This window comes from Podarcis pityusensis (assembly GCF_964106645.2).
Source record: "Podarcis pityusensis genome assembly, chromosome: 8".
Lineage (NCBI taxonomy): Eukaryota > Metazoa > Chordata > Lepidosauria > Squamata > Lacertidae > Podarcis > Podarcis pityusensis.
The window spans coordinates 4,405,700-4,417,521 of record NC_138033.1 but is presented as its reverse complement, the minus strand read 5'-3'; positions in this window follow the sequence as shown (position 1 = coordinate 4,417,521).

The following is an 11,822-nucleotide window of genomic DNA, read 5'->3' as shown; positions in this document are numbered from 1 at the left end:
TACATGATGACTGGGAGCGTGTGTTAGGGCGACTTCCTGTACTGCTGCCCAGCTGCGCACTACTCAGACCGGAGGCAGATGTACCCGGTTGCTCCAAAATGCTAGATGGAGGGTGTGGAATACAATCCTGCGTACCAACTATTGAAGCATTCAATAAATCTGGGAAGGTCAAGCGAAAAAGGCATCGGCAATGCTGGGAGTATAACAGTGGGACGTATTTGCGACCGAGCTGTAAGTTCCTGCATGAGTGGGGGAAATGCCTGAGCAACCATAATAATAATAATAATAATAATAATAATAATAATAATTTATTATTTATACCCCGCCCATCTGGCTGGGTTTCCCCAGCCACTCTGGGCGGCTTCCAACTGAATATTAAAAACAGTACAGCTTCAAACATTAAAAACTTCCCTAAAGAGGGCTGCCTTCAGATGACTTTTAAAAGTAAAATAGTTGTTTATTGCTTTGACATCTGCTGGGAGGGCGTTCCACAGGGCAGGCGCCACTACCGAGAAGGCCCTCTGCCTGGTTCCCTGTAACCTTACTTCTCGCAATGAGGGAACCGCCAGAAGGCCCTCGGTGCTGGATCTCAGTGTCCGGGCTGAACGATGGGGATGGAGACGCTCCTTCAGGCCACAACTTGTTTCAAAGGTAAGCAGCCCTTTCGGGGCGGCAGGGGGCACTTCCACCAGGGTAACCGTAGTGCCCCCAGTCCCTCCCAGGGTGGGGCCGGAAACCGGTATTAATACTAACCTCGGTCTGGCCTTCTCACCAATTAAACTTCAGCCATTGAAAGTCCTCCTTGATTTATATATAAACAGGAAAGCCATCAGATATCTGTGGGATGGTTTTCCCCCCGGTTTTAGAATCCCTGTGTCTGTGAAGTGTGCCTCCTTCGATCAAGCGGTAAAGCTTATTCGGGGATTTGGGAGGGGAGCCCTACTAGCGAAGTGTGACATTGAATCAGCCTTTCATCTCCTCCCAGTTCATCCATTGGCTGGGTTTTAAATTCTATTTCACAGATAAAGCCATGCCCATGGGTTGCTCAGTAGCCTGCGCAGCCTTTGAGACCTTTAGCACATTCCTGGATAGGGCCCTTTGCTTTAGAACAGGTGCCAAAGGGGAGGGGCATTATTTGGATGACTTTATTCTCGTGGCAAGTAACCCGCCCGACTGCATAGCGTTGCTAAAAGCATTTACATCCTTGGCCGGGGAGCTTGGTGTCCCTTTGGCGAATGATAAAACTGAGGCTCCAGTCACAACCAGGACCTATTTGGGCATAGAGCTAGATACAATCGCACAAGCATCCCGCCTACCCAAAGAAAAGTTAACTGCCCTTAAAGAATTTATTGTGCAGCTGCTATCCTTTAAGAAGATCACCCTCAGGCAAATTCAGTCCCTCCTAGGTCATCTTAACTTCGCCTGCCGGGTAGTGTCTCCTGGCCGCCTTTTTTGCGGGCGCCTGGCAAGGTTGTCAACATGACTGCGGGCTCCTCATCACAGGGTGCGCCTGTCTAAAGCGGTTAAGGAGGATTTGGAGATTTGGTTAGAGTTTCTGGACATGTACAGCGGCATTTCATTGTGGCAGGACAGCCTGTCGCTTCATGCTGACTTTCAGGTACAATCCGACCCAGCAGGTTCCCAGGGGTTTGGCGTTTATTTCAAGGGACAGTGGTGTGCGCAACCATGACCTTTATCCTGGCAAGGTAACCCCATAACACGGGACCTCACCTTCCTGGAATTCTTTCCAATTGTGTTGGCAGTGCATTTGTGGGCAGAAGAGTTCAAAGATCACAGGGTTTGCTTCTGGACGGACAACCAGGCGGTGGTTTCCGTTCTCTCGAGGCAATCCCCACGTTCCCTGAGGGTGGCTGCCCTACTGAGATCCTTTGTCCTTTTGTGCCTTAAATTAAACATTTATTTCTCGGCTAAGTTTGTACCAGGAATCAATAACGACATTGTGGATGCTGTATCTCGTTTCCAGATGGATCGCTTCGGCTCATTGGCGCCAGATGCACAGCAATTGCCACAACCATTTCCGGAGCACCTTGGGAGCCTTGGGAGCGAGAAGTCCTGAAGGGAGTATTGGCCCGTCGACACTTAGATCATATCGCCCCGTCGACACTTAGATCATATAAAAAGTATTGGTCAGACTTTATGGCATTTCACAATAAACTAGCCAATGTTATGCAGGACGCCCTCCTAAAAAGGCTGAGGTGTTAAAATATTTGGTCCACTTACGGGGCTTGGGTCGCGCACCTAAAACCCTGAACATACAGTCTGCAGCGATCCCCTTCTTTTGTAAGGCCCTGTAGTCAGTAGATCCTTGCGCTGATTTCCTGGTACGTAAAGCGCTGGAGGGCTGGTGCAGGCTCCAGCCTCCCAGCTCTGATGGCAGAAGACCCATAACATTTGACATTCTGGGTCAAATCCACAAAAAAACTAAGGACCATTTGCTGGTCTAAGTACGAAGCACGCCTATTTTCATCAGCGTACCCCATCGCCTTTTTTGGCACCTTAAGCATAGGCGAAGTGGTGTGCGACAACCAGCCTGGTTATATTGCACGAGGGATTCTTTTAAAGGACCTGACATTATCTTGCTCAGACCTGATTCTCCATATCCGGAGCTCTAAAACTGATCAGTTAAGAAAAGGGGCCTTGATTCGGCTTATAGCAACTCAAAAAAGGGGCCATGCCCAGTAAAGGACACAAGGCGATTCATATATTTGAGACCAAATACCCCTGGCCCTTTTTTCATACATGCGGATGGCTCCCGCCTGACGAGGCATCAGTTTACACGAGTCATGCGTAAGGCAGTTGCTGCGTGCGGCCTTCCCCCTGCGGAATTTGCGGCTCATTCTTTTCGGATCAGGGCAGCCACTACAGCGGTACACTTAGGCCTCCCAGCTGAAAGAATAAAGGATCTAGGGCGGTGGAAGTCAGATGCCTTTAAGGGGTACGTTCGGAGCCCTTTGTGATGTAGCACCCTGCTTGTGGTTAACGCTTAGCTGGAATGAAATATTCAACGCAGCAATAGAGAAATTAAAATAATAATTTATTTGTCAGACAAATAAATGAGAGACACAGTGGTATATGGTTACCAAAGCTCTGCCCCCTCTAGCCCTGATGGCCAGCACTTATATTTCCTCAGCCCAGCCCCCTTGCTCCTCCTTTGGCTGCCTCTGTCCAATCAGCCTGGTTGAAATTCCTATTGGCTCTTTGCTAGAACCAATCATAAAAGATACACCCACTTCCTATTACCTTTTATGGGAGACAAAGAGCTATATTTCCTACTATCCATAAATGGCAGACAAGTAGCCATATATCTTACATTTGCCTCGACCAGGCACCCTAATCACCAGATCACCTTTTGCCCTTTTGCCCCTGGCATTCCAAAAACAAATGGCTAAAACAGATGGCTCATGGTATTAAATTCTATCTTAAACAGAGATCTTGGGTTCACCTTCTCACACACCATCAATGAAATAAGAATCTAACATAAGAATCTAACATTTCTTACTTTCTAAATCCTTTGCATAATTACATTTAGCCAATAAATTTCATACATTAACATAGATAGCTTTTTAGAAGAAAAGGCCTTTGCAAAGTAAAAAAGGAACTCAGTAGAAAACAGCTTCAAAAAAAAAAACCTCTTCAGTTTACACTCCCCTTTCCCCAGCCAGCTGCTGTTCCCATTAGCTCTTGCCCTTTAACCTTAGGAAAATATGGGCCGAAATATTGGGAAATTTTGGAGCAGGAAGGAGACAATTTGAAATTGCAGTTTTGAGAAATTAAAAGACAAAGTGCGAGATTGGCTTCATTATTACCAAATAAAAGAGACCTTTAATCTAGATAGAAAAATTGGCTTCCAGGTGGAAAAATAAAAGTTGGAAACAGAACTGTTAGATCCTAAAACAAAGATACTTGCAAGAATGTACAACTTGCTGCTGAAATGGAACACTCAGGATGAAACGGTTAAATCTGCTATGATTAAATGGGCACAAGATGTTGGGCATAACATTATGTTTGCTGACTGGGAACAGTTGTGGAATACTGGCATGAAATTTACGGCATGTAATGCCTTAAGAGAGAATATTATGAAAATGATATTTAGGTGGTACATGACACCAGTCAAGCTTGCAAAAATCTATCATTTGCCCGATAATAAATGTTGGAACTGTAAAGAAATTGAAGGTACATTCTTTCACCTTTAGTGGACGTGCCCAAAGATTAAGGCTTTCTGGGAGATGATCTATAATGAAATGAAAAAGGTATTTAAATATACCTTCCTGAAGAAACCAGAGGCCTTTCTCTTGGGCATAGTGGGCCAATTGGTGCCAAAGAAGGACAGAACTTTTTTATGTATGCAACAACGGCAGCAAGAATATTAATTGCAAAGTACTGGAAGACACAAGATTTACCCACACTGGAAGAATGGCAGATGAAGGTGATGGAATACATGGAATTGGCAGAAATGACTGGCAGAATCCGAGATCAGGGAAAGGAGGCAGTGGAAGAAGACTGGAAGAAATTTAAAGATTATCTGCAGAAATACTGTAAAATTAATGAATGTTGAGGTGATGTTGGACTGAAAATAAGCGGTATTGGTAAAAAGACGAATAAGAATATGTAAATGTGGATTGACAATGGTTGGAAATATATAGTTAAAAAAGGTTAAGATAATAAGTAAAGATAAATGATAGAGGGTAAGGATTTGCTGAATTAACTATGTGAACTGGAATACAGAAAAGGGGTGTGTGAGGAGGTCAGGAAATAAGTAAATGAAAGATATGACATGAAAATATGGACTGTTTTTCTCTTCTTTATTAATTCTCTTCTTTATTGTCTATTTTTGTATTTTTTTTCTTTCTCTTTTAATATTGTTATGTATTTTTATTTTCTTATTTATAATTTTGTAATTTTTACTGTCTGGAAAAGCTTAATAAATATTATTTTTTAAAAAATAACCTTAGGAAAATATGACTTGAGTCTAATGGGAGGCACATGGTATTATTTTCTAATAAACAATAAATCTTACTATTTACCAACTCTTAATTAGTGTTTTTGCAGCTTGATTGTATTCTGTAATTTGTAGGGTCAATGTAACATTTGCTCCCAGCCTGTAATTCCCTTTTACAACTTTGAGAAATTTGTCTCCTGGTACTGCTATAAATCAGGGGGGCCCTTGTCCAGGAGAGCAGGAAGATAAGCAACTGCCAGAGGACTCAGCCAGCTGCTTTATGCCTGGCATGAAACATACAAACATTTGCAAATATATCTTTAAGCTCATTTTAAAATACAGACCTTGATCAGATGCCTCAGTGACAGTATGCATTGTACCTGACCCCTCCTCGTTATGTTCTTTTCCCTTTAGGTGACGTGGCTGTGCACGTCTGGATCATAGAAGAGTTTGGATTTGATATCCCACTTGATCACTACCCGAAGGAGTCTCAAAGCAGCTAACATTCTCCTTTCCCTTCCTCCCCCACAACAAACACTCTGTGAGGTGAGTGAGGCTGAGAGACTTCAGAGAAGTGTGACTAGCCCAAGGTCACCCAGCAGCTGCATGTGGAGGAGCGGAGACGCGAACCCGGTTCACCAGATTACAAGTCTCCCGCTCCTAAGCACTACACCACACTGGCTCTCAAGTATACTATGGCTCTCAAGGCCATAGTATCGTGCACTGGGCCACAAATTATGCTGTTAGCCGTGGGCAGGGGTGCGTACTAAATTTACCAAAATGCGTGGAGATTTCCTGGATTACGCATCGCAGAATGCGTTGGGAGGCATTCCTGCCGACTGTGAAAGCTAGAGCCACCATAGAAGGCCTACCGGATGCCCTTGTCATCCAGTTGGGTGAAAAGGATTTGGCCTACAGAAAGGGTGTGGACTTAATGTGGAACATTTACAGCGATTTTGACAAATTGACAAATTATTTCCCAAAGCTAGTATTAATTTGGTCGTCACTGTTGGAAAGGCGTACATGCAGGGATTGCAGATGCCCTATTGCTATAAATAAGTCCAGAAAGATCCTGGAATGCTCGGTGGCTCGTAGAGTGGCAGCGCTGGGGGGCCGGGTCATTGACCACCCCAAGATTCAATTCAGCAGGGTGGCCCTCTGCCGTGGGGATGGCGTACATCTTTCCAATGAGGGGAACGATGTTTGGCTGGCGGACATTTCTGCGGGGATTAGGGATTGGTTAGAGGTCTGAAGGTACAGATGGCAAGCTTTGCTCGAGTGGCGGTTAGGCATTGGTCGGGCGTACTGTTATGTAGATGAATGGGGGGGAGCGCCATCACCTCCCCCGGTTATTGAAGGGTAGTCCGGTAAAGGACTCCGGGGTGTGTGGCCCCGTCCAAAGCCTATGGAGGCCAGGGCCCAAGGCACGCCCCCGAGCGGTGACCCTGGGGGAGTGCCTAGTTGATGTGCATGAGCAGGGCTCCCCCTGCTGGTGTTAACCCTTTCCGGTCTTCAAGCAAGCAGGCTGAAGCCGGTTAGTCGATAGGACCAATGCCTAAGCCAATACCGCTCATCACCTGTAACCAATAAAGTTGTGGCCAATTTTAGCCCATTAACCTTAATAATGGTGTCTCATGTCTTTATTTCTACCGGGGGGAGGCGGGAACTCGCCACGCAATCAGAACCATGTAACAAAATGGAATATTATGTACAGATCCTCCGTGACCTAGGTGTGAAATGCAATTATCCAGTACAAGTATGGGAGGATAATCAAGCAGTAATCTCATTAGTGGGTTCTGAGCAGTAGACTGAAAGTAAACCATTCCGAAGAGAGGAAGGAGGACTGTAAATAGCTTGTAGATAGTAGTAACTCAAAATGCTTGGATAACCAAATAAAGTAGTTCTTGAAAGTGCACGAGTGTGACTACAGTTCTTGTCGTCTCCTGCCAGGAAGCTCTGCTAGACATTTTGGGAAGCAGTTAAGGCCGGTAACCTCTAATACTGGCAGGATCCTGGAGTCTTTGTACCTCCTTCCCAAAGCCTAGCTTTGGTGGAGGACCCTGCCAGAGCCTTGCTCCTGCTTCCCAAAGCCCAGCACCTTGCTTAACTGGCTTTGGAAAGGCAGCATGAGGGCCACGTGGCTCTCTGAGGAACAGATTTCCCTATAGATGGTCCCAGCTGCATGCTGTACTATTCTTGAGAAGTCTTCAAAGGCAGCCCCGTGTACAGCAACTGATTGCAGTAGTCCATCTCAAAGGCTACCGGGGTGTGAATTGCTGTGGCCTGGCTGTCTCTGTCCAAGGAAGGCAGCCTCACCTGGGGAAAGATACCCTACTGCTAGGAGGTATCTAGCAGTACCCCCAATTCTGGGCTCGATCCTTTTAAGTGCAGGTTTATTAGTGTGGCTGCCCCTGTTCTGTGGAACAGCATCTCTCTCAGGACACAACAGGAGCACACTGTCCGCACTTTCATAAACTGAAGATGTTTTTATTCTGGCAGACTTTCCCAGCTGGATAAATGGGCCTTTGCCAAGGGTGTCTATTGTGTATTCATTTCAACACAGGGATTTTTTTCAGCCAGAATTCAGTTCCAGTACCCTCAGGCGGGCACCATTATAAGAGAACAAGGGAGGCGTTCAGGGTGAGTTCTGGCACCTCTTTACCTAGAAAAATAGCACTGCCCTGCAGTTTTCTGTGTTTTTAAAACCTTCCTGTTTTGTTTTTCTAAACGCTTTATGCAGTGTTTATTCTCCATCACCTTGAGACAGTTGGACAGAAGGTGATTAATGATATTGAAGAGGATGAGAGAAAGAACAGAAGAACAGTTCCATCCAGGACAGGTTGGTCGGACAAAAGACCTTTCCACTGAACTTCCCCTGTGTACAATTCTGGGCACCACAATTTAGGAAGGATGTTAACAAGCTGGAAGGTGTGCAGAAGAGGGCAACCAAGATGATCAAGGGTCTAGAAATCAAGCCTCATGAGGAACGGTTGAAGGAGCTGTGGGATGGCCTGGGAATCTGATTCAGAGGCTGAACCGGAGGAATCCCAGGCTGCACAGGAGTCCCCGCCTCCAGGGCCAGCTGAGCCAGGGCAGGGGCTTGAATCTGAAGGGCCCCCACCTGTGCTGGATCCTCAGGAGAAGACACCAGCTGAATCTGCTCTGGCTCCGGAGGTGATGGAGGACCCATTGCCTGCAGGTGCTCCTCTCCCAGCCGTGTCAGGGGAAGGTGAGGTTGCCTCTGGGTCCAGTAACCCTCCAGCCTCTCCTGAGCTGCAGAGGCTCGGGGCAGAGAGGCGGAGGGAACTAGGTTCTCTCAGGAGGAGTGCTCACCTTAAGGCCAGGAGAGGCGAGTCACCTGTGGACCGGGCTGCCCCAGGCCTCAGAGGAGATAAATGCCAGTCAGCCCAGTCCCAGGTTGCAGGAGCAACATCGTTGGAAACCTGTTCCTGTCAGCACCCTGACCTGCTCTTCTGGAAGTTCCTGACCCCGCCTGGCTCCTTGCCTTGGACCCCGCTTCGCCCTTGACGGACAGCCTCCGGACCCTCAACCCAGGACCGGACTCAGACCCCCCCCCCCCGGGACCAGCGCAAGCTGTCTGTGTTTTGCCTGGAAAAGAGGCAGAGCTGAGACCACATAACACCGGTCTTGAAAGACCTACATTGGCTCCCAGTACGTTTCCGAGCACAATTCAAAGTGTTGGTGTTGACCTTTAAAGCCCTAAATGGCCTCGGTCCAGTATACCTGAAGGAGCGTCTCCACCCCCATCATTCTGCCCGGACGCTGAGGTCCAGCGCCGAGGGCCTTCTGGCGGTTCCCTCATTGCGAGAAGCAAAGCTACAGGGAACCAGGCAGAGGGCCTTCTCAGTAGTGGTGCCCGCCCTGTGGAACGCCCTCCCACCAGATGTCAAAGAGATAAACAACTACCTGACATTCAGAAGACATCTGAAGGCAGCCCTGTTCAGGGAAGTTTTTAATGTGTGACATTTTAATGTATTTTTAATCTTTGTTGGAAGCCGCCCAGAGTGGCTGTGAGCACCTAGAAAGGAATGCTGTGATCACCAATAGTCAGCATGGATTTCTGAAAAATAAGTCATGTCAGACTAACCTGATCTCGTTTTTTGACAGAATTACAAGCCTGGTAGATGAAGGGAACGCAGTGGATGTAGCCTACCTTGATTTCAGCAAGGCATTTGACAAGGTGCCCCATGATGTTCTTGTAAAGAAGCTGGTAAAATGCGGTCTTGACTATGCTACCACTCAGTGGATTTGTAACTGGCTGACTGACCGAACCCAAAGGGTGCTTATCAATGGTTCTTCTTCATCCTGGAGAAGAGTGACTAGTGGGGTGCCACAGGGTTCTGTCTTGGGCCCGGTCTTATTCAACATTTTTATCAACGACTTGGATGATGGACTCAAGGGCATCCTGATCAAATTTGCAGATGACACCAAACTGGGAGGGGTGGCTAACACCCCAGAGAACAGGATCACACTTCAAAACGACCTTGACAGATTAGAGAACTGGGCAAAAACAAACAAGATGAATTTTAAGAGGGAGAAATGTAAAGTATTGCACTTGGGCAAAAAAACTGAGAGGCACAAATACAAGATGGGTAACACCTGGCTTGAGAGCAGTACATGTGAAAAGGATCTAGGAGTCTTGGTTGACCACAAACTTGACATGAGCCAACAGTGTGACGCGGCAGCTAAAAAAGCCAATGCAATTCTGGGCTGCATCAATAGGAGTATAGCATCTAGATCAAGGGAAGTAATAGTGCCACTGTATTCTGCTCTGGTCAGACCTCACCTGGAGTACTGTGTCCAGTTCCGGGCACCACAGTTCAAGAAGGACACTGACAAACTGGAACGTGTCCAGAGGAGGGAAACCAAAATGGTCAAAGGCCTGGAAACGATGCCTTATGAGGAACGGCTAAGGGAGCTGGGCATGTTTAGCCTAGAGAAGAGGAGGTTAAGGGGTGATATGATAGCCATGTTCAAATATATAAAAGGATGTCACATAGAGGAGGGAGAAAGGTTGTTTTCTGCTGCTCCAGAGAAGCGGACACGGAGCAATGGATCCAAACTACAAGAAAGAAGATTCCACCTAAACATTAGGAAGAACTTCCTGACAGTAAGAGCTGTTTGACAGTGGAATTTGCTGCCAAGGAGTGTGGTGGAGTCTCCTACTTTGGAGGTCTTTAAGCAGAGGCTTGACAACCATATGTCAGGAGTGCTCTGGTGGTGTTTCCTGCTTGGCAGGGGGTTGGACTCGATGGCCCTTGTGGTCTCTTCCAACTCTAGGATTCTATGATTCTATGAAATAATAAATCATTATTGTTATTATTATATGATAGCAACTTTCAAATCTCTCAAAGGCTGTCACATGGAAGGTGACGAAAGCTTGTTTCTGCTGTTCTGGAGCGTAGGACTCGAAACAATGGCTTCAAGTTACAAGAAAGGAGATTGTGACTAAATATCAGGAAGAACTTTCTGACAGTAAGAGCTATTCGACAGCGTAATGGACTCCCTTGGGAGGTTGTGGACTCTCCTTCCTTGGAGAGCACAGCTTGGAGAGCTTCCTTTCTAAGCGGAGGTTGGATGTCCACCTGTCCAGGATGCTTTAGTTGAGATTCTCACATTGCTGGGGGTTGGACAAGATGACCCCCGGGACCCCTTCCAATTCTACAATTTTATGACTCAATGCAAGGTTGCTTCTTGTGTTCGTATGTTCCTCTAGACCAGGCATGTCCAAACTTGGCCCGCCAGCTGTTTTGGGACTACAACTCTCATCATCCCCAGTGGTCACTGGAGTCCCAAAACAGCCGGAGGGCCAAGTTTGGCCATGCCTGCTCTAGACTGCCCCAACATCTTTGAGGTGAATTCAAGGTTCCACAGATGGTGTACAAAGGTCTGAATGACTTGGGATGGAAATACCTGCTCCTTTGCACCTGCCACCAGCAACAGGGCATTTGGCCGGGACTTGGGGATGGGCCTTTTCCATGATGGCTCCCCACTTCATTGAGTCTCTCTCCCGCTGGAAGTCTAGTTAGCACTTACACACTGCTGGCTTTCAGATGCCGCGTTAAAACCTGGCTGTTGATTCTGACCATTAGGCAGCTCCTGCCTCTGTCATTGGATACTGTCTGAGGAGTTCTTTCTGTTGCAGATTTAATGCATTATTAAAGAGTCCCATGGACTGCAAGAAGATCAAACCTCTCCATTCTGAAGGAAACCAGCCCTGAGTGCTCCCTGGAAGGACAGATCCTGAAGCTGAGGCTCCAATACCTTGGCCACCTCAGGAGAAGAGAAGACTCCCTGGAAAAGACCCTGATGTTGGGAAAGATGGAGGGCACAAGGAGAAGGGGACGACAGAGGATGAGATGGTGGGACAGTGTTCTCAAAGCTACCAGCATGAGTTTGACCAAACTGGGGGAGGCAGTGGAAGACAGGAGGGCCTGGCGTGCTCTGGTCCAGGGGGTCACGAAGAGTTGGACACGACTAAACGACTAAACAACAACAACAATTTTTTGGCTTTGTGGGATTTTACAGTTAACCACCCCAAAATTTGCAAGTGTGGGGTGGGATATAAATGGGCTGGGTGTGTGTTGAAGGCAGGCTCTTATGATAACCCCCAGAGGTTCTGGACTTTCTGTGTAAAATTGATCCCATTTTTCTTGCTGTTCTCCAGCTGATTATTTGCTCTCAAGCTGCCGTGATCTGAGTCGCTTCTCCTTTGCCCTGCTTACCTTTCATGGCACACTCTGTTTACCTTTAGCCCTTTCTAGCAAGCGGATGGATTGCATAAAACCTCTGAATGTTAACCAGCTGTGATAAGCGAATTAAGTTCAGCTGATCTGGCCAG